Source organism: Falco peregrinus, chromosome 2 (genome assembly GCF_023634155.1).
Source record: "Falco peregrinus isolate bFalPer1 chromosome 2, bFalPer1.pri, whole genome shotgun sequence".
Classification (NCBI taxonomy): domain Eukaryota; kingdom Metazoa; phylum Chordata; class Aves; order Falconiformes; family Falconidae; genus Falco; species Falco peregrinus.
Genome location: NC_073722.1, coordinates 126,635,098 through 126,661,812, shown reverse-complemented (window position 1 = coordinate 126,661,812; position 26,715 = coordinate 126,635,098). Strand labels below are relative to the sequence as shown.

General features: G+C 57.9%; 1 protein-coding gene across 16 annotated transcripts in view; it reads right to left on the bottom strand.

Annotated features, from left to right (window-relative positions):
• Positions 1-26,715, bottom strand: part of RBFOX3 (RNA binding fox-1 homolog 3) — a 189,072-nt gene that overhangs the window by 87,093 nt on the left and 75,264 nt on the right. For 11 of the 16 annotated variants that reach the window (XM_055796422.1, XM_027796037.2, XM_055796421.1 and 8 more), the window contains one exon: positions 16,421-16,537. The exons of the other annotated variants lie outside the window; for them this stretch is intronic. The gene's annotated coding sequence lies outside the window, so the exon portion shown is untranslated. The remainder of the gene's footprint in view (positions 1-16,420; positions 16,538-26,715) is intronic. 16 annotated transcript variants of the gene reach the window in all.

Below are 26,715 nucleotides of genomic sequence, written 5' to 3'. Positions count from 1 at the left end.
CAGCTGATGCAGTGGCCTGGCTGTCAAGGAGACAAAGTGGGACCGCTCAAGTGCATCATTGATTTTTAATAAAAGCAGGTAACACTCTGCAAATCCAGAACTCAGCCCTGTTTTCTCTTCCCTGGTTGCCCCATCGCCCCCCAGCCCCAGCTCACTCTGCCCGCCAGCATTGCCCTGGGGATTCAGCACAGACCCTGCTCCTGCGGGATAGCCTGATGCGGCTCTGCTGCCTGCACAGTTCTCCGCTGCCCATCCCCAATAGATGGTTGCAGAGACTTGCATCGACCCTGCCAGACCTGGAGCAGGTGCTGCCCGTGGCAGAGCTGTTGGATGTTGTCTCCATGCTGTCACTCTGCCAGAGATGAGCGCCCTGCTCTGCCATGGCAACTGAACCCTGCCAGAGAGGTTGTCTTGTTAAACACCGGCAGTTGCACCAGTGAGAACTGGGCAGATGCGGGGAAGCCCAGGCTGCGGGACAGGCAGTGGGGATGGCTAGGGGCACGTGTGCCCACCCAGGGACAGGAGCTGCAGGAAGGCAGTGCTGGCCCCACTCTCCTGCAGGAAAGCTCGGTGTACGGCAGCACGTGCACCTCTCCCCCGGCGTGTCACGATGATTGAGTGCAGGATGCAGGCACCGTAATGGTTTCATCAACTTAGCTACTTTTTATGAGAAATTTGTTCCAATACCTACCCTTTCCCTAGCTGCTGTCACCTTAACAGATGCCAGACCAGAAAGAATAATAATCCTGGCAGGAAACTTTGAACCAGAACGAGTGGCTTCCCAGGGAAAGGGCATGAGGCGGGAGAAAACTCATTTTTGCAGGAGCTCAGGACCACTCAGAGCTGCCCCAGTCTGACACCACCAGTTGGAATATTTGCTTGTGCCCTCCTCTTCCTCCTCAGGGGGAAATTGCCTGATGCAGATGTGCTGTAGTGGTGGTGAAACAGCTTTGGACACAAGCCCTTCAGCCCCTGCACCATCCGTCCTGCCTCCCTGCCTGCTGGACAGACCCCCCGCCCCAGTAAGCACCTAAACCACCTAAAAGGTGCCTCCTCCCTCCCTGACACAATTCCCGCACCTACTTCTGTCCCTGACACCTCTCACCCTCCCCTGTCCCTCTGCCCACTCCCCCAGCCCCGAGCACCCCACACGCTGCGCTGCTGAACAGTGCTGGCTGGCAAAGCACCTGACCTCCCGCTCCCCTTGCCCACGCTCTGCTGGGGCGCTGAGCTATGCCCCTGAGCACCCGGCCACTCACTCCTTCCACCCACAACCTTCCCAATTAACTCCAGCACCCGCCTGCCACTTCTTGTCTGCTCCAGCCAGGCAACAACCTGCTGCAGCCTGCGCTGGTCAGGGGTCTCAGGAGATGCACACGGAGCCCTGACCAGGTTTGAGATGCTGTCTTCAGCAGTGGTAGACTGTATTATGGGCTAGGCACAGCCACGGGGTCCCTCATCCAGCTACACCTGATGCTCTGCCAAAGTGCAGGCACCAAGGCTGCTCGCCCAGCACCGGCAGCCCCACAGTGATGGACAACAGAGCATCACCACGGCTGCAGTGCACAGCACGGCATGGGAGTTACTCTGCCAGCCGGCCCTCCCCTTCTTCCCCTTCCCCAGTCTATGGAGGGTTTTACACCAACAAGGAGCTAAAGCAAACAGTGCTTGAGCAGCCTGCAGGCCACTCTGCCCATTAGGAGGATGGGCAACAGTGCAGGCACAGACCTGCAGGGCACACAGTTGCTTCCCAGAAGATGTAACCCAACGGGCAGTGGGACAGTCCCCACTGATGCAACGTTTCCATTACCCAGCCCCTGGCAGCTCCTTCAAGCTGAGGCTGCCCCAGTCCTTGCCCAGGCTACAGCTCCCTACCGAGGGCTGGACAGGGGACTCCCCCAGGTCCCCCACATCTCCCCATCACTGCTTCCTGCCCGCATCTCCTCCCTTTCCTTTTCTTTCCACATCACAGTGCTGGTCTCGCCATGTGCCAGGAGCCACAACACTGGTGTGCTCCCACTAACAGCACCTGCGAGATCCCCCTCACCCACCTGCACCACTCCTGCCTTCCCCTCGGTCTGCCAGCCACCCCGGGCACAGGGGACTCCTGCCACCCTTTGGCACCTCTAATAACAATTCATAAATTATTACTGTGCTTGCAGACACCGGCCAGCCATGTCTGGGTACGCTGGCTTGCACACAGCCACACACTGAGCAGAGCCATTACCATGCTGCTAGCCTGCATTTCTTCACCATGGCATGTAGAGGACTTTTCCTTCCCTTTGGGAAATGAAAAACTAAGAAGCTTCATCAATCTCACTGCAGGGGCAGAGATCCTTTCCCCAGGAGGCCCAGCCAAATGTTTGGCGCTTGATAACAAACTGCAGCCATGTGCAAACTATGTCCCCATCTTGTGCAGAAGAGCCTGGTCCGAGTCCCTGCCTGCCCAGGCAGACGAGCGGAAGCTCCCTGCAGCCCACCAGCCTCCCTTTGGTCCCCCAGCACTCACCAGCTGCAGACAGGTACACGTCGGCTCAGCAACACCGTCCCTTCGATGCACATCTGCATCTGCCTGCATAACAAGTAGCCCAGCACCGCACCTCCCGGATGCTCCGCGCAGGGTTGCAGTTGTGTAGCACTTTGACTGGCACCAAGTTGTTTCCATGACACATGATTAGCTCTTCCCTGGAGCCACATCTGCCCACAGCACAGCTACAGAGCAGCACGACTGAGGACCAGTGCAAGCAAAGAGCTAGCACCAGACAGAACAGGCACAGATGCAGAAGGGAAAAAGCCAGATTTTATCATGCCCCACGTCCTGCTGCCAGATCCCCCTGGCCACCACTTGGCAAGGCTGGACACAGGTAGCCTGCTTGGTGATACATCGCTCCCTTGGTTCACCGCAGCCTCACGCTCTAGGAGCACATCCCATCCCCAGCTGTAACACTGCAAGCACCAGGAGACAGTGCAGGCAGGAGGCAGCGGCACGGTGCCACTCGGGCTGCACCGCGGCACAGGTGGGTGGGCAGCCACAGGCAGCACGGTCACCTCCTGCCACTCCTGGCCAGGCAGGGATGGGCCTGCAGGCTCCCCTGGTGTCCAGGGGACACCCCAGACCATGCTGGGGGATCTGATCCCTGTACCCAGTCCCTGGGCATCAGTGACAGCCTGAGCAGGCAGAGAATGCGGGATGGGCAGGAGAGGAACCAGAGTAGCTTCCCCTGAGCGCAGCAAAGCACCAGGAGCCAATATGGGGATTCCCAAGGCTGTGAGTGCCAGACCTGCCCTCGTGCCTGCCTTCTCCTGCTAGGAGCTGCTGCTTTGATATGAGTCATCGCTGGAAGACGAATTCTATTTAAAGGACATTATTCGCAGAAAATTGAGTTTTAATAACAGGGCATCAAACGAGGAGAAAATACCAAACTTCCAAGCGGAGCTAAGTTTCTGTATGTTAATTTATACAGCACATTCACTGCTTGAAGGAATAAAAATCATGCAGAGAGCTCCTCTCTCTGACAAAGCAGCGAAGGGAGCCCTCTCTGGCTCCCTGGTCCTGTCGCACCAGAGCATCTCCTGGCCACGGAGAGCAGGAGATGGGACCGGCCACCCCAGCCACAGCTACTGCCGCCGGCACAGCCTGGGGAGAGAAGGCTTCAGGCTCGCAAGCTGCCCTGCACTGCTGCCACTCTCCCAAGAGCCCTCAGGCTTAGTTTAGCCTGCTGGTGGGAGGGCGGGAGGAGACAGTGCTGAGCTCACTTTAAAAATAGATCAAACCCTCTGCTACAGAGCCATTTTATTAGAGCAGCACAAGCTGTCGGGCTGGTGACACCTATGCGAACACTTGGGTAAGTTTTCCCAGGTGAATTTGTAAAGCAAGTGAGGGGAAGAATGGCAAATACAGCAAAGCAGACTTTTTTTCCAACCAAAAAAAAAGACAGGGTGGGAGAAGCCTGCCCACACTTGTAGCCCCTCACCCCGTACGCAGCCCACATCCCTGGTGGAGTACCCGGCACTCTGGGACCAGCTCTGCAGTGAGGTCTGAACTCACTTGGAGCAGGGTGAGGCTTTGGCTTGTCCCAAAGCTGCCCACTGGCTCCTCTGCCCACTGCCCACCAGCTCCTCTGCCTGACATGGTGGTTCCCATGACCCCCCTCCTTGCCACACACCAAGCCTGACTCTGACCAGGACCAACATCTCATTTAAAGGGGAGAGAGATGTGCCTTTGGGTTTTCCAGTGCCGAGCAGCAGCTGAGCCTCACCCCACCTGGTCCAGCTGCCCCAGAGTCTTTCCAGGGCTGATCCCAAACCCTGGCAGTGCCACGTGGCAGCCACAGTGCAGGGGTGCTGCCAGGTGCCAAACCTGACAAGAACATGGACAAACGAAGCAATCCCACAGCTCTGAACTTACACCAGAGCTCCCCAGTTTGCCGGGCTACTGGCTGCAGCCATGGTAGCTGCGGGGTCCTGGGGTGTACACCCGCTTCCCGGGCTGTGCCAGTGCAGACCCCAGCCCCTTTGCCATCAGCAGCCAGGCTGCTGCAGCCAGAGAAGCACCTGGTGATGGCAGCTGATAAACCTTTCCAACCTGGCCCTGAGTCAATCCATCACCTGATTTATTCGACTGCCCCCAGCCTCTCCTCCCCCGCCAACACACAGCTCTGCCTCTGAGGGGGAAACAACTGGGCCAGAGTCCAGCTCTGCCAGAATTTAAAAAGTAATCAGTAACAGGGGTCACCTTTCCCTGGGTGTGGCTCACTCCATTCCCACTGCCATGAACATTGGATATGGGCATGTAAAAAAAGCCAAAGGGTGAATGTGCTGGCTACCAGTCAGTATTGATGGGACAGAGCACATGGGCTAAAGCAGAGGCTTGTCCCTGCCCGGAGAGCAGCACAGCCTGGCTGCCAACCTGAGAAAACACCAGCTTGGTGTCTGGGGACATGGCGGGCTCTGCGGGGCAGGAAAGCGGAGAGGGAGATGCAGAGTGGAGCCTGAATCCTGAGCAGGATAGGCTGCTAGAACATTGCTGCTGGTTCACCCCTGCAGCCCCAGCAGCACCCAGGGGTGCAAGGGTACTGCCCGTCATGTCGGTAGAGGCAGGGTCATGCTCCAGGCAGTGGCAGGGAGATGCCAGGGGGATCTGGGAAGCAGAGGACACCAGGGCTCTCCAGGGTCCCAAGCCTCCGCAGTGCCTCTCGTCGCCACACCAGCAACAGCAAGCACAGCTCTGCCTCAGCTCCCGTCGATGCACTGGCCAGCACGGTTCCCCCACAAGGCTGCCCAGAATGCGGGTCCCAGGGCTCAGCAAGGCTGAAGGGTTCAGCTCATGATGTAGAGGCTCTTCCTAGCTGGGCACATCAGAGGGAAACCCCAGACACTGAACTGGGGGACCAGGCTCACTTGCTTCCCCCAAGCCCAGCAAAGCCTCTCCAAGCTGGAGCAGCCGAGTGCCAAGGACAGGATTTATTTCAGCAGAGCTCTGCAGCTCACAGCATCCAGCCCAGGCTCCCAGTATTCCCCTTTGTGCACACTACAATTGGCTCATGTTTTTAAAAGGAAAATTGGGAGGGGGAGAGGGAAAGAAAAAATACAGAAATGCCTCAGAATCAAACCTCAGAGAAAGCGTGGGAGCTCTCCAGAGAGGAGGAAAGCACTTTCTATATAATTCACCTTTTGTCATTTAATCACCACCCCTCTTGCTGCCGGCAGCCTAGCGGTACGGCCGGGTAATGGTCGTGCGCTGGGAAATCCATGGTGAGGCCTGGGGAACACTTGCTCCCACCGGTGAGCAGGTTCCTGCCCTGGACGCTGAGCTGCATCAGAAAACTTCCATCCCCTGGCCCAGTTTGCCAAGGAGATGAGCTGATTTCCTCCCCTCCGAAGCAGCTTACAAAGCAGATGGCAGAATGCCAGGGTCTTTTTAGAGAAATGTTAATGATGCCCAGGGAAGAGCTAATCATGTGTCATGGAAACAACTTTGTGCCAGTCAAAGTGCTACACGGCCCCAGCCCCGCATGGAGCAGCCGGGGGATGCAGTCTCTGCAGGTGAGGAGAGAACCAGGGCTCCTCTCTGTGGTGGCACCACAGGGATGCTGTGGGTCAGCTGCTGGTGTCAGGCAATGGCCCCCATGCATGGGTTTAGCACCTGCAGCTCCCAGGGGTGACAGGGGCAGATCCCTCCTGGCCCCACCAGACCCAGGTGAGAGCATCATCTTGCTGCCGGTCCACCCCAGCGAGCACTGGGGCATGTGGAGTACCTGGTCCAGCCCAGCATGGTTGGGGACACAACTGAGTGCTACCAAGAGCCTCCCAGCTCCCTCCCGCAGCTAGGGGCAGGCAGCAGCCATCTACTCTCCCAGGGAGTATCACCCATATTACAGCATTGCAACAAACAGCAGAGAGCAGGATAACAGAAATAGCTGGGACATGCTACAGACAGAGGAGCTCTCCCAGGAAGGACAAAACCCAAAGGAACCAGTGGGGAATGTCACGCACTGATGGGCAAGGGACAGGCAAGAGCCAGGGGGAGCCATGCCCCACCTGCACCGGTGACCAGCACCTCTGCCCGGCCACAGCACCCAGCACCTTGCGCCTTGCCAGCTCCCCAAAGCCTCGCATCACCTTCTGGATGCCCCCACACCGCATTGGCACACCCCAGGGAACCGAGCACCCGCCTGCCAGATCACCCAGGGTCAGTCTCCTCATCAGGCACAATTTAAGGGAAAAGAGCTCAGATTTCTGTTTTCCCTCCAGCGCCTTTTCAAGCTGACTTGTCCTCTAGGAAATAACAAACTCCTTCATTTACATGGGGACCTCCATGGCGTGGTCTCGCTCCTGGCACCTTGCATCAGCCCTGCACACATGCCAGCGGGATGTCCCGAGCCCAGCTAAGGAAGCCTCTCCCAGATGAGCAAACAGATTCGGGGGGAACTGCTGGTTCCTCTAGACCAGACTCCCTGCCCCTGCAACTCTGTCTTCCTTCTGAGAGGAATCAGCAACGACACTAACATTTTGCAAACCACATCTCTCGAGTTTTTCATCATTTTGCATCCATTTATATTTTAGCTTCTCCCCTGACGGGTGCATGACTTCCAGCAGGAATCTTTTTCATGCCTTGATGGCAGTTTGCAGCTTACAATAAAGGGCATCGTCTGCACCTCTCTGGAAGCCTGACATCTCCAGGAACAGTGTGGGGCTTCCACAGACTGTCCTCCTGCCACACAAAGGGCCTGGCACAGACACGAACAGGAGGAATGGCTGCAGAAAAAAACCTTGGCTCAGATGGCCACATGTTGAGTCACGATAGCAAACAAAAATATATCTGTACCTCACAGCTAGCTCCAAGAGTAAAGACAAGAGGACCTAAGAGGCTGCAGCCTTTCAGCTGTAAGGCCAGCAGAGTTTTATTTAATGCAGGAGAAGTAAATAAAGTCCTCAGCAAGCAGAAGAAAGCTCCCAGAGAACAAACCCAGAGCTGAGCGGGTAAATAACCCGGCTGGTGGGGCCTGACCCGAACGAAGGGAGCCTGCAAGGGATGGGGGGTGGGGGGAGGCAGCAGCAGCAGCACAGAAAACTTCGTGTGCCAGGCAGCACAGGGCAGAGTGAGGATTGCCGGGGGTGCTGAATGAGATGCTCTGGCAAAATAGTAAAAGGTTCATTAGTTATGTAAATAAAAAGATAATACAGAAAAAAGTGAGGCTGCTACACAGCATGGATGAGTAGAGATAAAACTAACATAGGTGTTGTCTGAAAATTGATTGAACAATTAGCTTGAGCTTTCAGAAGGGATTGTGATCAACACACTGCTGTCTGCAGGCTGCTTTACAGAACAGAGGAACAGAAACTGAAGCTATAGTCTCCAAAGCAGGAGCAAAACTCAAAGCATCCAGTGAATTCAGATCAGAGGAACGAGGAAATCTCCATCCCAGAAACCCAACAGAACTGGCCCAACTCACAGCCCAGCCACAGACATGTTGAGCTGCAACAGGGCACAGCACTGGAAAAGAGCAGCACGGAGCCACAAAAGGAGCCAGGGGCAGGGAGAGACCCCCCAGAGCCCCCCAACCTCCCCAACGTGCAGAACAGCAGCTCAGTGGAAAACAAGGTGGAAATACTTGACAAACAGGTAAGATGTAACATTGCCTTACCAAACGCAGCTCATACCAGAAAAAGGTGGTATCTTCCTTCAGACAAGGGGAACGCAAGTGGCTTGGCCAGCAGCAGCAGCACCCCAATGAGCTGGGCTAGCGAGGGCCAAGGGAGGCATTTGCTGTGCAAGAGGAGAGGTTTCAGCCCAGGGAGGCTGGCAGACCTTGAGCCCGGAGCGACCAAACAGCCCAAAGTTCAAAATGCTGAACATAAGGACTACGCGAGAACGTCTGCTCTAACCTGGAAAAACACACAGAGAAACATCTAGGTATATTACTCAGTTACAAGCTGACTATGAGTCACATCTCCTGCATCTGTGAAAAAAGCAAGTGTGTTTCTAGGCTGCCTGGCGAAGAGATTTCCAGGAGAAAGCAGGCAGCAGCCACGCCGCTGAGCAATGCTCTGCTGGGGCTGGATCCATACAGCTGGATGATCATGTGTGAGAGGGATCAGGATGGAGGAGCAGGGCAGGGCTGCCCAGGGGACAGAGAGCTGCTCCAGGGAGTGGATGGAATGACAGAAGGACAGAGGAGCTTGTCCAGGTCCAGCCAAGGCTTCTTCTCTGTAAATATGAGTAGGGAGTAGGCACTGGGGAGGGAGAGGAGCTACTCAAGCTAAAGGACAGTTGGCACAAGTATAAATGGGTGTAAAAGACTGCAAATAAAAGGAGGCAGGAAGGAAATCAGGAGGTTGCTGTGCATGGGGAGGGACAGGCACCATCCAGGTGAAAAAGGGGCTGTGGCTGGGACCACCTGGACAGCTGGGACCGGGCTTGGGGGTCTGAGCATCTTCCTAAACAAGCCTTTAAACTCAAATGGCACTCGAATGTTTCACCGTTTCTGTCACTGGAACTGCCAAGCGGTGGCTCACAGCTGAGCAGCCCTTTCCCCCGCAGAGCAGCAACTGCCTGCTGCGGGGAGCAAGCGGAGAACAGCGGGTTCACCCACAGCTGCCTGCTGCTGCACCAGAGCCCCTTCCCACTGCAGCCCTGGAAAAATGCAGGACAGGTGCCCCTGCTCCACGCACTGTCCAGATTGCTTCCCTAACTCCATGCAGAAATCCAGGCTGCTAATCAGATGGAAAGTTTCCATCCCATAATAAACAGTGTACTATTTATAAACCTGAAAACGTCTTTATTATTATTATTTTCCCTCAGAAAAAAAAAACCCAAAACCACACACCCTTGCACAATACTGTTAAATACACCCCACCAAGGACTCGCAGGTCTGCGGCGCTGGTGTCGCTTCCCCAGGCAGTGCCCAGTGGAACAGATGGCAGTGTGGGCGTTAGGTACCAGCCTCCTGGCAATCTGAACATCTGTTACCGTTAGAAAATGCTAATTGCCATCAATCAGGACAGCACCTACCCACATTTACATGCAAGCACAAAAAAATTACGTCTAAATTTCTCCGAGTACAACACTTGCTGCATGTTAAGTAACTGGAGCTGCTCAGATGCTGCAAGGCAGCCTGGCACTGGCGGCTGTGGGCAATGCACCACATGTGAGCACCCAGCAGCACCCGGCCTTCCCCAGCAGCACCCGCAGCGCCAGGGGCAGGGGACCCAGTAGGGCCCATCCCTCCTCCCACCCTCGGGGCAGAGCCCTCTGGCCACAGCCACCCCTCTCCCCACAGCCACCCCTGTCCTCACAGGCAGCTCTCCTGCCTGGGAGCGTTGCCACCGGCACGGGGCACCCTGGGGAGGACAGTCCCCATCCCCTCTGCAGACACTGCAGGGTACATGCATCCTTCTGTTCTGTGCAATGCTCCCACCTCACCTGGACATGAAGCAGGAGCACTTTACCCCCAGAGCAGCTTTGGGTCCCACACCCCGACCTGCTGCACTCTGAGACCTGTGAGACTCCCACTGCTCCCCTCTGCCCTGCCACAGTCCCACATCCCAGCTTGGAGAGGCTGCCAGGCAGGAGCTGCCCTCTCCATGCAGTCCCCGAGCACGGCCCAGCTGGGCCAGCAGCATTTCATCCCATGGGACACTACGACAGACCACTTGAATCCAGCTGGGAATTGCCCAGCCCAGGCTGGTCCTTGTGGTCTGTGCTATGGAGACATGAGACGCTCTCCATCCCCAGAGTGCACAGGAACAGGTGGGAACAGCAATAGGCCCGCTGTGGTTTACCAGAATACGTTACAGGAATTGTACGGAAAGGTTTGGAGAAGCCTGTGCTGTATTGACGTGGGCAGCTTCCTCCTGACGGCCCCTGTCAGCCCCAGGGGACACATGACACGGTCCCCCCTTGCCCCAGCAGCCCACTGGCTCTGCAAGAGCAGCTGAGCTGGGACCACGCTTGAGGCATCTTCCCTCGGAGGCAAAGGGAGGTGCTGAGGCAGAGGCTGCTGAAGTGAGATGGCAACTCCCATTTTGAAGAAGCAGAGGTGCAAATCTTGGATGGCAAACTTGGACACAAAGTTGAGGCAGAAAAGCACAAAAACATGAAACCTGGAGCACCGTGAAGCCCCAGACACAGTTCCCTCCACAGCAGTCCCAAGGGATGCTCAAACAGCTGGAGCTGGTGTGCCAGCCATGCTCCTCACCCCGAGGTGCTGCCGGGGCCCCCGCCTCCCTCACAGCAGGGAGCTGCGCCTGAATGCAAATGATGCTCCGGGTTGGTGCCAAGATCTCCTTGTTCCTTCCTCAATATAGGACACCTCTTGGTGCTGCAGCCTTCAGGCAGCTGGTGGGTAGCTGCAAGGGTGTCAAAGGAGCATGCTAAGGCTCTCCCAGGAGCAACTCTTCTTCAATGGCAAAGATGACCCTCAGAAGTGCTGTTCTACCCATGCTTAGGTCATTTCTCTTAGGATGGCAGTCCTAGATCGTAGCTGTGAGGCAAACTTCACCCTGCAAAAGCCTTTCTACCTGCTGCGCTCTCAGCTGTCTTCGCCTTCTGGCTTGCAGAGGCAGCACCCACACAGTGGACGCAGACCTTCAGACACCATCCCCGCAGATTTTGGGGCTCAAATTTCCTGGTCGGGGTGACCTCCCACAGGGGGGTCCAGTGGCTGAATGGCCCCAGCCCTGGGGGCAGGCAAGCTCTGCCCACTGCTGCTCTGCTGCAGTGATGCCAGACCCAGCCTCCTGCCACGCTGATGGGGAGGGGGGTGTGGACAGTGAACTCTGCACTGCACTCCCGGGCGAGCAGAGCGCCCCACTTCTCACGGGGGGTACATCCCACGCTCCACCTTAATCTGCTGGGTTGGGGCCAAGGCAGAGCAGAGCAGAGCAGGGGGGGTTGCCTCGCTGCTGCAGACCCGCCCCAGTGCTGGGGGGGCTGCACTGTCCATCCCTGCCCTTGGGTCTCAGCATCCCCAGCAGCACCCAGCGCACTCACCAAGCAGCTCAACCCTCGCAGGCATAACCTGGCCTCCCACCCAGTGTGCCACCACTCACCCTCTTCCCGCAGGGCTCAGCACTACCCTGCAGCACCTGCCATGGCAGCAGCTCAGGGCCTTCCCCAGCACCTGGCCCCAGCCGTGCCCACAGGCACTGCTGCCTCAGCTCTCGGAGAAAGCTCAGACTCTTCCCAAAGAAGAGCAAGAGGAACAAGGAGGAGCAATTTCACTGCCAAGGCAAAGGAGACGGGGGCATGGGATGGAAGAGCTGTCAGGAAGCGTCAGAAGAGCCTCACCAGACACACTGCTCTCTTCCCACGGCCAAGGGGAGTGGGGGATCATGGTGCACATTTCATTTCCTCGCAGCCATTACATCATGGTTGTTGGGCTTTGGCTCCATCCCATGGTTCACCCCACATCCCTTCCCAGCCCTGGCTCCCTGACAAACTCCCACCAGCACGAGCAGGTTGCAGCACCACTGCTCGCTTCCCGCAGCTCCCACCATTACTCAGCAGCCAAGGGAATCACTCAGAGCTACAAGGTCACTCAAAAACACCATCTGTCCAAGAACTGCTCCTCACCCTGGAGAGAGCAGGAAAGAAATTATTCCAACATGCTGAAGGCCACCATCCTCCCCTCCACTGCCCCGGCTGCATGCCAGCATCTTGCGGCATTCACCCAGCCCCAGCTGCGGTGAGGAGAGGCCCGCAGCATCCCAGTCCAGAGACACCCCAGTCTGTTGCACTGGCGAGGCAGCCCTGGGCAATCAGCACATGGGCTCAGGTGTCCTCCCACACTGGGGAGCAGAAAGGCTCCACACCACAAGGGCACCCAAAGCCTCCAGGAGCTGATGGGAAAACCTCCCAGAGCCCCCAGCCACAGGGCGAGGGGTTTGGTGCTGAGGAGTCTACAGCTATAAATACAACCACCCCATGCAGGCAAACATGCCGAGGCTGCCAAGATAAAATACATTCGCTCAAGCCAACAAGCTGGTTGCAGGTCACTGCCTGGGCAGCAGACGAGCGAGGAGGTACGTGCCCGGCAAGCGGCACGGGAACGGCACCCAGCCAGCCCCATCGCCTGCACCTGCCAGAGGCCACCACCACCTCCCCAGCCCCTGGCTGGTGGCCCCTTCCAATGCAATGAGGTGAGGTGTGACGGTAGGTGCAGTGGTGGGGGTGTGACTTACCTTGTGCAGGGGGACCAGACACAGAAGCGCCACAACAGCCCCCAGGAACTGGCTGCTTCAGGCCTCCTCCCTCCAGCACCGCCTGGGGACTATTTATGGGGAGCTGAAGTCACTTGCACTCGGGCTCTGAAGTCACATTCGTCTCTGCTTGTGCTACTTCTGCTGCGCTTCAAAGTGTCATAACACAGGCGCTATCTTTATTGAGGCGGTTGTCCCCCACACGCTGTGTCCCAGATGCACTTCTGTAGCTGCTCACAGCCAGGCACTTTCCCAGCCCCGTTTTCTCGCCAGGAAAGGCACGGTGCGGCACAGCGCTGCCAACAACGGCTGGGAGCCGAGCGGAGGGACTCTGACTCACACCCAGCCCAGCCAATAAATAAATATTTGACTTGAGTTCATTTGCAAACTTAATAACGGGGAGCATGTCCAAGGCACTCAAGCGGTGCTTGGAGCTGCATCCCCCACGCTCGGGGCAGCGCGGCCGCCTCTGTCAAGGGGACAGGAGCAGTGCCTAGCTGCTGCCCCTGGCTGCAAGCATCCCCACAGCTATTTCACCACCAGACCCCATGGCTCTATTCCACCTCTGCAAGGCCCTCGGCTGCGGCGCTGATGGCAGAGGCAGATGCTGCCCCCAGGTCTGCACCGCAGTGGGGTTGCCCACCAGCTCCCCGCACCTCAGTGACCCCAGGACCCCACGCTGGCCCCAGTGCCCGCAGGCTGGTCCCCATGATCCTGCAGCAAGCCCTGCTGTGCGTGAGATCCTTTCCATATGGGAGCAGCCAGCAGAGCTGCCAGCTCCCAGCTCCAGTGCCTGCCACTACATCTGGAAACTCTTCTCACCCTTAATTGTTCTTAATGCTTTAACACACGGAGTGACTAATAAGACACTAATTGGGCGGCGTTAGCAGCGAGAGACAGAGTGGGGAGCGCGGCTGGCAGTGCCCTCTGTGCCGAGCCAGCGCTCTCCCAGCCGCTTAGCTGCCGGCATGCTGCAAGTATCATAAATCACGACAAACCCAAGCGCTTTTCCCTTCCTGGCCTCTCCCAGAGCGGTGGGAAACCCGCCTCCAGCAGCAGGGAGAGCAAAGAGTGGCAGATTTTAGCTCTGTCTCACAGCCACCTGTGGCCTGGGAGCAAGGGAAGAGAGGACACAAGGTCCTCCCTGGCAGGGATGTCCCGCACACTTTGCCTGCCTCAAGCAGAAAGGCACCCAGTGGCCCCCCGTCCCCCACATTGCTCCCCTCTGGCACCGAGCCCTAGGCTTCTGATCCTCACACTGCCACTGCTGCCGGCATCGCCTGCCCACGGCTTGCACACCGTGCACCGCCGGGACGGGCTCCCACTTGACACTGCTCACATCGAGCCGATGCGAGAAGACAAGTGATGAACGGCCACAGGGAATGCACCCACTCCTGGGTGATTTATGGCAGTGGCTGCTGCTGTCAGGGAGCTGGGGCAGAGGACATCGCGTCTGGGACACTCCTGCGCCCCGCAGAGCCGTGGGGTGACAGCCCCAAAGCTGGGGCCGCCCGGCCCTAGGGGCCAACCCCCTCTCCCCGGGGAGCTCCCGCGGGGCTGCCAGCCCTGCCTGCGCAACTGCCGGCAGCACTGCGCTCACTGGAGCTGCTCGACAGCAGGAAATAGGCACAAATCTTGTTACACACTGGCTAAGCCTCCCTGGACATGTTTTCTATAAATCTCCTGGAATTTATTATATGATAACTAGCCTGGAAAAGCTAAATTAAATCCACAGCCAAGAAACTGACTTTCAAGTGTGACCTAATTTACTTGCTCAGAGGGGAGGGAGGGAGTGGGGATCCCGGTGCCAGTTGTTCCCAGGATGACCTCCCCATGCAGCCGCACACCCCCCATCCTCCTCCTCGCCATGACTTTGGGGACGGAGCTGCGCAGCCTTTCATGTCTGAGCGGATCTCGCACTCCCACTCACTGGAACAAAAGCGCCTCGAGGGCTCCCCTGTCAGATGTTTCTCCATTGCTCATCTTCAAGCCTTCCTTTAAGGAGCGCTCTCCTCCCGGGGCGGGGGGGTCTGGCGGCTTTGGAGATGATGGGGAAAGTCATCGCAGGGGTTCTGCATCAGCGTGTTCTTCTGTGCTCCCAGGTTACTCCCTACCACCCCAGTAAGCCCTGTGCATGCCATCAGCACCCTTGTTTGCAGTTCACAGCCAGCAACCCAAAGCCTTCCTGCAAGGCCCCAGCGAGGGAGACAGCTCTCAGGAGGGAGGTTTAAGGGCAGAGAAGAATGCAGCACGGAGAAAATCTGGCTGGGGAAGAGCATGAGCGAGCCCACCTCTGCTCCAGTGCCCAGAGTCAGTCCCGGCAGCCACGGCTGCACCAGCCCAGCCAGACAAGGTTCATCCCCCCAGGATGGGCTCCTCCCTCCCCACACAGTGGCATGATGCACGTCACCACCAGGTAACAACCTGACTCCAAACCCCCACGAAAAGCAGCACAGCCCCAGCCCGAGACCAATACATGCCCCAGCACACCGCAAGGTCCCAGAAGAAACTCCCTATGCCCCTGCTCCGGACAGGGCTCATGACAGGACAGCTCTGGCACACCACGGTGCCGTGGGGCAGCCCCACACAGACCCTCTTCCCACGACCAGCTCAGGGCACAGCCTCACACTTCACCCTCCAGCAGAGGTGGGCAGGATGAGACTGTGCATCCCCCTCGCCCCGCTGTCCGTGCCCACCTGATGGGCTCACGTCTCTCTGCAGGAGTGCGGTGCGGGCAGCGCAGGCTGGGCCCACAGCAAGGGCAACGTGGGCAGAGTGGGACCACGGTGCTCTGGCAGACCCGGGGGTGGGCTCGGGGCTGGCACGCGGGCGCGTGCTGTTGTTCTGGAACGGAGTGCACTGGCAGAGCGGCATGTGGGAAGCTTGCATAATAGTGCCAGCCCACACTACGCCTGCTCCTTCCCAGCATGATCAGCCCCTCGCTTTCATGAGCAATAACATCCACCCAAAGTTTTCTAAAAGACAAAAAAAAAGCTTCAAGGTGATACACAGAGCTCAGCTGCCTTTGCTGCCTTCAAACTGATTAATGCAGCTAGGGAAATCCATCTGCACGGCCTCCTTGCAGCGGCGAGTCTTCTCTAATCCCCTGCTCAGGATGACCTCTGCCCCAGCCGAGGGACAAGGATGCTCAAAATCTCACTCCCTATTTGACGATTTCTGAGCAGGCACTTGGGACTGGGGCAGAGCAGAGGACCTGGCATGCAGCGAGCAGCACTGCGAGGCAGCAATGCACAGCTCCCCAGAGCTGGTACCTCTGCAGGGGCTGTGCGTGCATCACACTTGCATGCTCTCCTGCCTGTGCAGAGGGACCACCAAGGTCCCACGTGCTCCGGGACCCCCATGCTCCTGTAGCAAGCAGGAGGGAGGTGGGCAGGACCGATGCCCGTAGAGCAGCGGGGAGCCCTGCCCACGGGGCAGAACTAGACCCCCAGCCCCATCCCACAGGGACCAGAGCAGCTGTGGCTTCTCCCCACAATGCTCCCCTTTGGCAGGTCATCTCACGAGAGCCCACACCTCAGGTACTTGTGCCACCATGGGTGGGCATGGGATCTGTACCCAGTGTTGGTGCAAAGCACATGATGGGCTGAATCGAGGGCTGGTGTGCCAGGCATGGCCCGTGGGAAGCAGCAGCTTCATCCTCAACCAAAACTTTCTCCACACACCCCCCTACCTGGGCTGCTCAGTGAGAGCAACATACCTGGAGGCCAAGAGCAGGTACCTTGTGCTGCGGTCGTAGGCAGGAGCTCACGCTCGCCTTCGCCCCCCAGAGCTGTCAGGAAGAGCCGCTGGGGTCTCACAGCAGCAGCTTCTCAGCCTGAAAGAGAGAGGGAAAAGCTCCAGTCCTGTCCCTGCGTAGGCATCGCTGCTAATAACGGAGGAGGACGCCGCAGAGCTCAGCGCCTCTGAACACCACAGCTTCCAGGGACTCACACTTGTCCCACTCTTTTAACAGCACAATTATCTCACGGCTGGAGAGCAGATTTGGAGTGTGGCCCAGCTGCCCGGCATGCACAGAGGCAGCCTGGCAGGCAGGACCCTGCCCACTGACAAAGCCCCCAGAGAGGGGGAAGCGTGTCTGGCCCTGGGGAATGGGGCTTGGCTGCAAGGGGTGCACAGAGGCTCCTCAACTCAGGGGTCCCCAGTGGGACCATGTCCTGGTCTCTCCGATGCAGGACACTGAGGCTGGTCTTCTACCCCCAGGATCACAAGCCCTAGCCTCAGCAGAGTGCATGGGATGGAGACAAGGAAAGGCAAAGCCTTCTTCCCACGGGAAAAAATACCCACCGACCCAACCATTCCCCCCCGCAAAGGCTCCTCGGAGGCAGCCTGCAGTCCCACATCACTCTCAGCAGGTCTGGTTTGGTTTTCCCCCACCCAGGTTGAATGGGAGATAATTTAGCAGCTTGTCCCCCATTGTAATGGGACTTTTTTCCCTGCTCCCCCTGGGCAGCCCATCCATCACAGCGTGGAGCGGCGATGTCCACCCCATGACCTCCGCCAGGCAGCCCCCCCACCCGTCGTGAGTTATGACGCCTGCACCATGCGGTGGGATGGGCTCAGCGTGCCGGCTCTGCACCGGGAGCCAAGATTTATCCCCTCAGCGGAATAGGGGGCAGAGGCCGGGAGATAAGTCACAGCAAAGCTGCAGGAACATCTCTCAAGGTCCTCCAAGGTTGGCTCATTAAAAAGCAAGAAGAGGAAGGAGAAAAAACCCAAAATGCCCGCAGTGGTGTGGCTCACAAATCACCCTCCTGCCTTCAAATCAGCCAAAACCAAGAGGGAAATAGAAAGGGAGCTGGGACCCCCCCAAGGCCGGTTCTGTAGTGATCCCCAGGGGCTGCTGCTGGCTGGGGCCATGCGAAGCCACCATCATCCCCCAAACACCCATCCCAGCAGCATCCCCACAAACAAAGTGGCACAGTGCCCAGGCAGGGATGCCACTTCCCAGTGGTGCAGGAGCACAGCAGCCCTGGGGAAGCAGCAAGAGTAAGCAGCCTGTGGGCAGCCCACAGAGGCTCTCAGATGCTGGCCAGGGGAGGATGCAGAAGAAGATGGACAGAGGGATCCCAAACACAGCACACATCTGCCCCTGCAGCTCCCTGGCCCCCTAAGAGAGGAGACAGCCAGGGGTGCCAGGTGGGCAACCTCCTGCGGCCATCTCAATCGGGTGCAGAAAGCAGGCAGGCATGTAGCTTGAGGCTTGATGATCAGCAGGTGCTCTCAGCCCCACACTGTCACCCTTTCCTAGCCCCATGGTGACATCCATCTCCTGTCTTCAGGCTCCAGCATCCCTGGCTGCCAACTGGGGATGGACACCTCTGGTGGCACATGCCCCTCAGGCCCCAGGAGCAGGCTGGAGCACGCAGACATGCTGGGACCGGTGCCTGCAGTCTCCTGGCCCTGGGATGCAGCCATCAGGCTCTGCTGTGAAACCCAGGCATGCCAAGCATGCTGCCAGGAGTGGGCACCATCCCCATGACAGGCACTCATCACTGCTTTTGGGGAGAGACTACTGAAAACCCCCAGAGAAACGGTGAACAGCACAGGAACTCCCCAGCCTCCCCAAACTTTCTGGAATTCCCCTTCTGCTTCATTAGTCCTGCTCATTAGGCTTTGCTCCTGATTAGCACAAGCACACAGAGCTAGAGCACAGCTCAGCACTTCACACCCCGCAGCCCAGTCCCCTTTAACGTCGATCTGTGACAGCCCGATCCCCTAGCCCCCCCAGCGCAGGAGTGCCCTTGCTGTCCCCTCCTGAAGGCAGTTGCCATCACAGCCCCTCTTCTACCCACCTTGGGTTATTTGTATGTTACCAGAAACCTTCAGAAAAGCTCCCGAAGGGCTTCTTCATCATGCAGGCATCTCCCCTCTGCTCACCCCCAATGCAGCCCCCACTCCGCTTTGCTGGCTGCCCTGGCATGCACCGCCAGCCAGAGAACAGAGCAGGCAGCCAGGATGGGCACCTCGCTGCTGCCCAAGCCAGCGTCAGGCACGCCGCATCCCTGGGAAAGGCAGCCGGTGAGCCCAGCACCACCAGGGGAGCCAGCCCAAAGCAAGGTGCGTGAGGCACAAGCCGTGTTTAAGCTTGTGAGGGAGCTGGGCACGAGGGCTGGGAAGAACACAAGGATCATCTCCTCTGAGTTCCTGCACCACACAGCACAAAGGACTTCACCCAACAATCCCCGCAATGACAGCTCCTCCCTGAGCCCAGCTTCACTCTCCAATCATTTTCCCTGAGGCTTCATCAAGCAAGAGCCCTCTCCTCAAACCTCAGCCCAGCACTGGGCAGCACCAGAGGCAGCACCCCTAGGTTTCCTCCCCAACACCTTATTTCCAGCACAAACTCATTCAGCTACAGCTTCCACACTCATCTTGCCAGGTTTATCCAAGACCAAAAAAACCCCCATGCACACACAGCGTATGCAGGAGACAATAAACACAGGGAAAACCCAACAGCATCCCTAAAACAAGCTGAATGCAGTAATATTTTTTCAGCACCTTCTATTTTCAAAAGCAAACCCACATGTGAGCAGGGGGACAGGGCTGGTGTGGGACCAGCAGGGGCCCAGCAACATCCCCCCCTCCCCGGCAGGGAAAGCGGTCCAGCCCCAGGAGGGTGTGAAAGCTGATTGCCAATCCCTATGGGGCATCTCCCCCAGGAGCCACTGGGCTTTTACTACAGAATAAAACATTGCAATTAGATCTACAAGCCTTCCCATGGAAGGCTAAGAGGTTTTATCAAAGCCAGCAGAACCCCGGGGAGGAGACAGAATGATAAGGGCAGCTGCCCGCAGCATCCGCAATCCCAGGGCCAGCCCGGTGGCTGCTGCTGCAGTGGGGTGCAGGACTGGGGCTGAGCCTGCTCACTTCCAGGAGACCGAGACCCTGCCGCTGTCCCCATGCTCCCAGGAAGATGCTTGGTCCCAGCCCCAGCCCTGCTTAGTCAGGCTTCACCACGGTAGTGGGGCGACGGAGAAATCCCCCTTGGAGGGGACAGCTGGGGGGGCTGTGAAGGCCAACACCTGCAGTGATTTTCCCTTGGTTGCAGAGCAGGGGGGGAGTGGAATTTTCTTTCAGCAAAAAGCGCACTGAAGCAGCACTCTGAGCCTGTGCAGCCCAAGATACAGCTCCTGCTCCAGCCCAGATCAGGAGCTATTTCCCACTTATCTGTGCCGAGCCTGATATCTGTGCAGCAGAACACAGCACTTGGTAATAAGATTTTGATGCTGAACAGAAGAGGTTTTTTTCCCCGAGTCTCACTTACATCACACCTGGAGGTATCCATGGCCATAGAGGTGACACAGAGGAAGGCTAAAGAGTTTCAACTCTTGCACTGAGGGAGCAAATTCTCCTTTAGCTGCAAAACAGCAGAATTAAAGCAATCTAATACTAGCTGCCCACCCCATGCCCCCACTCCAGCACAGTCCCAGGGAGAGGAAGGAGAAGAGCACATCCCTGCTGCAGCATCCCCACAGCACCCCTGACCCCACCAGCCGCAGCTCCTGGCCACAGCCCCCGGTGGGAGCAGGCTGCAGCCCCTGCTGTGCTTTGGGCTGGGGGGAGCCAGTGCCCTGTGGGCAATTCCCTGCTCCCTGTGCTCCCCTGGCCCCAGGCTCCACTGTCAGCTGCATCCTGCGCTGCCGCGGGGACTACCCACACGCAGCGGCAGCAGCAGCACAGAGGCACACTTGGGTGGTGAAGCCACACTCTCAGCTGCCTCAGGGAAAGGGGAGGAAGGCTTGTCACCTCCCTGCCACCCTCCTCCCCATCTGAGCAAGAGGAAGGTCCCACGCACCCCCGCTGCTGGAGCTGGGAAAGTCTCTGCCTGCCACAGACAAAACCAAAGGGATGGGAACCACCCCCACCAGGCGCGGGTGACATCTCACCCATGGGAACGCTGCCGGCATGGCGTCAGGGCTGTCACCGCCTCCCACGGTACAAACCAAGCAGACGAAGGGCACTTGCAGGAAAGCCACAGGCTGGCAGCTCCGAGCACCCGCAAGTGGTGGTGGGGAGAGGAAAGTCCAGCCAAGGCCAGGCTGCCCGGCAGCGTGCATGGCTGGGCTCCAGCAGGCTGCACCCGCCAGGCCGAGAGCACAGGCACCAAGAGGTGCCCATGGAGTGCACACTGCTTGTGGGGTGCATGCTCACCGTGGGGTGCACCGCAGCACTCAAGAAGCCCTAAACAGGCTGCAAGTGGGTGCCAGCTGAGTGAGCCAGAAGTGCTCGTTAGGAGCAAAGTGGGGAGGCAACTCCAGGCGCTTGGGGAGCACGATGCATCCTTGCTCGCAGAATCTGCATTTTCCTAGCCTAGCTCCAGAGAACAAGGAGTTACCACAGCCTTAGTAAAGCACCCTGCCGTACTAGAGGTGCATTGCTATTAGATAAAAGAGCCAAGAAAGAAGGGAAAGACAGGCAATAAGCGGAAAGAGAAACCATCTTGAACAAAAGGATGAAGAAAACAGTCCTGGAAAGTGCCACAAGGGAGCTGTGGGAAGGAGGATGGAGGGGATCCATCAGCCACTCCCAGTTCCCCCCACCAGCCGGGAAGGCAGCCTGTGGGGCACAACCCCCTCAGGCTTCACAGCTATACAGCCCTCCTGCAATTTTTTTTTCAATTTTGCAGTTAGGAACATCACCCTCTACCTTTTTATTTGTCCCCTGATGCTTGGAGGCAGCATCGTGGCTGTGAGCAGCCGGGATGCTTCAGCACCCACCTGCAGCAGTCAGACCAGGGGTTGAGGCAGGGCTGCCAGCTCCCCAGGGGCAGCCCTGGGAACCCCAGGGGCTGAGGCACAGCTCCCACCAAGCCCAACAACTGCTTTGCAATGCACCCTGCTCCTCTGGCATGGGCAGCGGTGACAGGCCCCAGCATCAGGGGACCCACACCGCCCCAGCGAGCAGCACCGGCACCAGCGGTGATGGCTGGCAGCTCATCCGCACCCAGGGAAACGGGTGCCACACCAGCCCCACTCCAGCTCACTCGGGGAGAGCCGTGGGGAGGAAAGCACGGCATCATGCAGGCGATGCAAAGCAGCGGCACAGCCGAGCTGCCATGGCCCCCATCCCACATGGACCACACTCGGGCAGCGCATGCCCAGAAGCCGGGGCGGCATAAGCATGGGCAGCACCTGCTGAGGTGGGACAGGGATGTCAGGACGATGGTTGCAGTCTGTTTTTCTGCACAAGTGCATTAAGTATTCCGCACAGCACTTTTGCTGTAAATCACTTCCTATTCAGGCTCACTGCTGAGGGTCTCTGAAGGTCGATTTTCCATGGTTATGACAACAAAAACTAAAATTGGGTCAAACCTGAAAGGTATTATCTTCCTCCAAGCTGCTAAATGCACAATAGTAATGAGGTTGGTTAAGCAATTCACCCACAGACTGCATTATTTGCTCTGAAGATGTATTAACCAGTTAAATGAGCGTGATAAGGCAGCTCTGCTTATTTCTCCCACCAGCCGCACAGAAGATCTGAGGTTCTGGGTCTTGGTATCCTGGCTAATAACCGAGACCACAGACACGCCGACAAAGGCAGCCGGCGCCATGCCGCTCCGGGCCAGGCTTTGCCCAGCCTGACCCGCGGGAACACAAAGGGAACTTTAAAGGCATCCAGCAGCTGAAAGCCATTTGAAAAAATAATTATACTTCCTCCCTCCCCTTTCTCTTTCTTCTTCTTAAATGCTCTCCCCCATCCAACCTCCTGATGAAAGAGAACAAACCCGCTGCCTGCCCTGGCAGAGGCAGGTTTTAGCAGCAGCCCTGCCCTGCGATGGGGATTTATCCCCGGCAAACACATGAGGCCAACCTGGCTGCTCAGCAGCTGCTCCTGCTGCTGCTGGGGCACAGGACCAAGGGGTCAAAACCCACAAAACCCACCCACCCATCTCAGGGCACTGCTCCTCGCACACATCGGAGAATGCCTCTGAGCCAGTATCCAATGGATGCTGGAAGCCACCCATGCCCATGGCGGAGGTCTCCATACCCACCACGGCAGCTGAGCAGGGGCTGTCCAGGGCACCCACCTCAGGAGCCTCCACCCCAACAGGGCACCAGTGCTGGTTGTGGGACACAAAGAACATTTGTTTTTACAGGTCTTCTGCTGTTTTTCCTTAAACAGCCATTAATGTAAATATAACTGATGTAAACAAGCACGACCCTAAAATCCATGTGCAGCTGTATGTAACTGGGGAGAAGGAGGAAGGGAGGAGAAACGTTAATTAATCCCTAAAATGAATGAAATCGAAAAACCGCACAGAAAGCATCTGGTACTGCTTCAGAAAGGGACTGCCCAGGACACAGGGTTGTGCTCTGCCATGTAACACCACCACTGCCACCAGCTCCCACACTGGCCACCCCACAGCACCAGCCCACCGGTGGGACAGCCATGCAGGGGGAGACCACGGTGGTGCTGGTCCCACATGCTGCAGCCCCGAAGCCCCGGGCTGGGCACACTACAGCCCTGCCTGCCAAGCTGCTGGTTCCCCAGCTCAGCTCTGCTCCAGTGGGAGGCTGATGAAATGGTGTCTCTGTTCCCCTGTCCACCTCCAGGTGGGCAGGAGAGTCTGCCCAGCTCTCCTGGACCCAGTTACCCACAGCCCATGGCCCCATGGTCCTGCCGGGGCATCACCCAGTGCAATTTCAAGGAGTTTGTACAAAACGGGGCTCAGTGGAGTGTGGGCTCTTATGGGCTGTGGGAGCCAAACCCTCCCACCCCCCTGCCAGGCTGGTTTTCATGGCCCAAACTGATGCTAAGGACAGCTCCTGGGGTAGGGTGTGGGTAGGAGGGAAGAGAGACAAAAAAAAGCTGCAGGGTGACAGCCGTGCCCCCTGTGAGCTCTCCGTGGGTCCCTGGCTCCATCCCCAGCACAGGGGGAGTTTTCAGGGCACCGAGGGGGCACATCTGCAGGACCTCCACAGGCAGCCTGCCATCGGAGAAGGGAGACCAAGGGAGGTGACAGGAGGCTTCCACATCCAGCAAGAGGGACCCAGCCACCAGCTGGGGCACACACAGAGGAAGCACGGGGAACGCCTCAGTGTGTCTCTCCCGGTGATCCAGCTGGTGCTTTGCCAGGAGAAAGTAGCTGCATGGAGAAACGCCAGCACTTTCTAGCACAGAAGGATGAAGGTATCCTGAAGTGGGATCTGTGTCGATGGAAGCTCTGGGACCAGCGCTACAACCTCCACAAGCCACCTCCCATGTGACCAAAATATAGCTGCAAAATGGTACCTGAGGAACAAGGGGGAGAGAGACCACGGAGCAGATCCCAGGAGCTCCAAGAAGGGAGGAAAAGGGCTGCTTCATGAGGCTGGCAGGGATCAATCAGAGAGATGACAGCAGATCTGCACAGCATAAAGGGACAGTGGTGGTCCACACGATGAGCTCTTCCAGGCTCTCCCAGGCCTCCACCACAAGCAGCTGGTGCAGCAGGCAGCTCCCTGGGAGCAGCTATTTGAAGCCAAATGCAAATAAAGTTGGATAAACTGCAAAGACAAATTTGGTGCTTCTGCTCTTTTAAGGTCTACAACTCCAGATTGCACATAGGATCTCCTCCTGAGAGCAGAGTGGAGAGATGTAGCTCAGCTTGGAGCATCACCTCCAGAGCTCAGAAGAGGAGCTGCCCCAGGACTCCACCGCACACGGCAAGTGGGAACACGTGGTGCCCACAGCCATGGAAGGAGATCCAGTCTAGTGCACCGGTGCCACAGCCCCTGGCAGAGGGTAGAAGGTACTACAAGACCAAAATGCCACCATACAGAAGGCCCAAGATACAAGCAAGGCGAGACCTGTCTTGCTTCTGCTGGGCTTTGGTCAGGCATCACTCCGGGAGAGCTGTGGGCAGCATTGGCTGGCTTCACTGCCCGCAACACCACCTGCCCGGTGGGGCAAGGAGAAGGAAGAGGGACAGACCACACCTTAGGCCAGAAAGGGCTAAGCCACCTGGCAGTGCACGCATTCCTCCCCCCTGCCCTTCCCAATGCCACCAGTGATGGGAAACTGGTGGCAAAGACCTGAGCTACCCCCCTGGCAAGCCCACCAACTTGCCTGCTCCCAGACCCCCCAGCCCTCAGCCCCCACACCAAGGGCTTGGGACCACACTGCACCGCTGTCCTGGTGGGGAGAGGCAGGAGGACCTGAGCTCTGCCGGCGTTGCCCTCCACAGCACAAGCAGAGGCGTGTTAGCATGCAGCCTGCTAAGCCACGCAAGCTGCCTGTGAACGTTCCCAATTCCAGCAGCCTGCCCATCCGTGGAGCCATGCCTGCACCTCTGCCCTGCCCCTGCCTGCACACACACAGGGCTCTCAAGGTGACACTTGGCTACCTGGGGATGTGCTCATCAGATCCATCCCACTTCTCCTCTCCTTAAGGATCTTAAACCCTGTCCCTCACCATCAGCTACTCACTGGCTATATTTTAGAGAATCTGCCCCATGATCAGCTGCTGGAAATCCCACAGGGCCAGGCACCAGGGAACATGGGAATCCCTCATTCTGGCTCGAGGTGGGCTCTTGACCCTCAGCTGTCCCACGGGGTGGCTGCCACACTTAGCCTAGGCATGCTGGTGGCTTCAACACCATCCCACACATGCGCAGCCAGAGACAGGACTGCAGTCCTGCTGCTCTGGGCCAGCAAGGTCCTGAGGGATCATCCTTGATCCCAAACCAGGAGAGCAAATACACAACACAGCTTCTCTTGGAGCAATGCCAACCACCAGTGTTGCTCCTCTAAGAGCTACAGCAACTTTCTGGGTTTGCCTGCCAGCTGCGGCCCCAGCACAGCATGAGTTGGCTGCGCTGGCAAAACACAGGCGCATTGCCAGCCCTGGTGCCCACCTATGCCATGGCAGTGGAAGGCCAGCCCGCCTGGCACAGAGCTCTGCTCTGAGAAGTGCCAGCCCCTTGTTCTCTTACCTTGGCGCGGTATTCATGCTGCCGAGGCTTCTCGGCAGCAAAGGCTCCAGGACAGGCGAGTGGGATTATGGCACCCTCCAGACCCAACCAAGCACCGGTGCGTGCACCTCAAGAGCTCTGCACCTCACCAGCCCTCCTGGCCGCCTCACGGATGCACGGTTCCCAGCACTGCCTTTAGAGCCAGCTGCCGCAGCGCATGCATCCTCCCCCCTGCCCTTTCCAATGCTGCCGGTGATGGGAGGGAGTTAGAAATGCCAGGAGAAGCATTCCTCATTTTGAGATGCTGGATCATCTGAAGACTGGCAACAGCCCAAAGCCCTGTGAGACAAGCCCCAGATTTATGACCAGTGTGGACGAAGAGACAGAAGAGCTCTAGTGAACCTGGTTAAGACCCCATGGGAAAACGACAGTAAGAGATCAGGAGTGACCCGGCAACTCCACCTCTCTGTGGGGAAAACAAAAGCAACACGTGAAAGGAGCCCAGCAGCCCCAGGGACCAAGGGGAGGGGGCTGCCAAAGGACAGGGCGCCCAGGGCCAACAGGACACACACCAGGACACTGCACCCTGCTCAGGGAGCGGAGACCTGGCAGCTGCTGGGACAGCAAAGCATCGATGCTAGAGCACCCCGCACTGCCTGCGGCACTGATCCAGCCTCCCCCCCCCCTCCTCCTCCTCCAGGGCTTCTTCCTCTCCTTCCCCTCTTTGTCATTCCTCTCAGCTCACGCCTCTTCTCTGCTCTCCTTCAGCTGCTCGCAGCAATAATCCAGGGCACCAACGCCCCGGCAGATTGCTCAGTGCCACTCCCCGGCTGCTACTGACCGGGGTTTTAATGACTCCCCCAGCCGCGGCAGAGGCTGATCCCCACCTCCGCCGGCTGCCAGCAAGGCTCTCCCCACCATTCCTCCTCCGCAAAACACTTGCACCTAATGAGGCCTGGGCACACTGCAGGGATGAGTGAGGAGCATCCATCACCTCCAGGCTCAGCAGGCGCTCAGCCCGGGATCTGCTCACGCCTCGCACCCGAGCTCTCAGCCGTCCTGGCGGCTCACATAATCCCCTCCAAAGCCCCGGCACGACA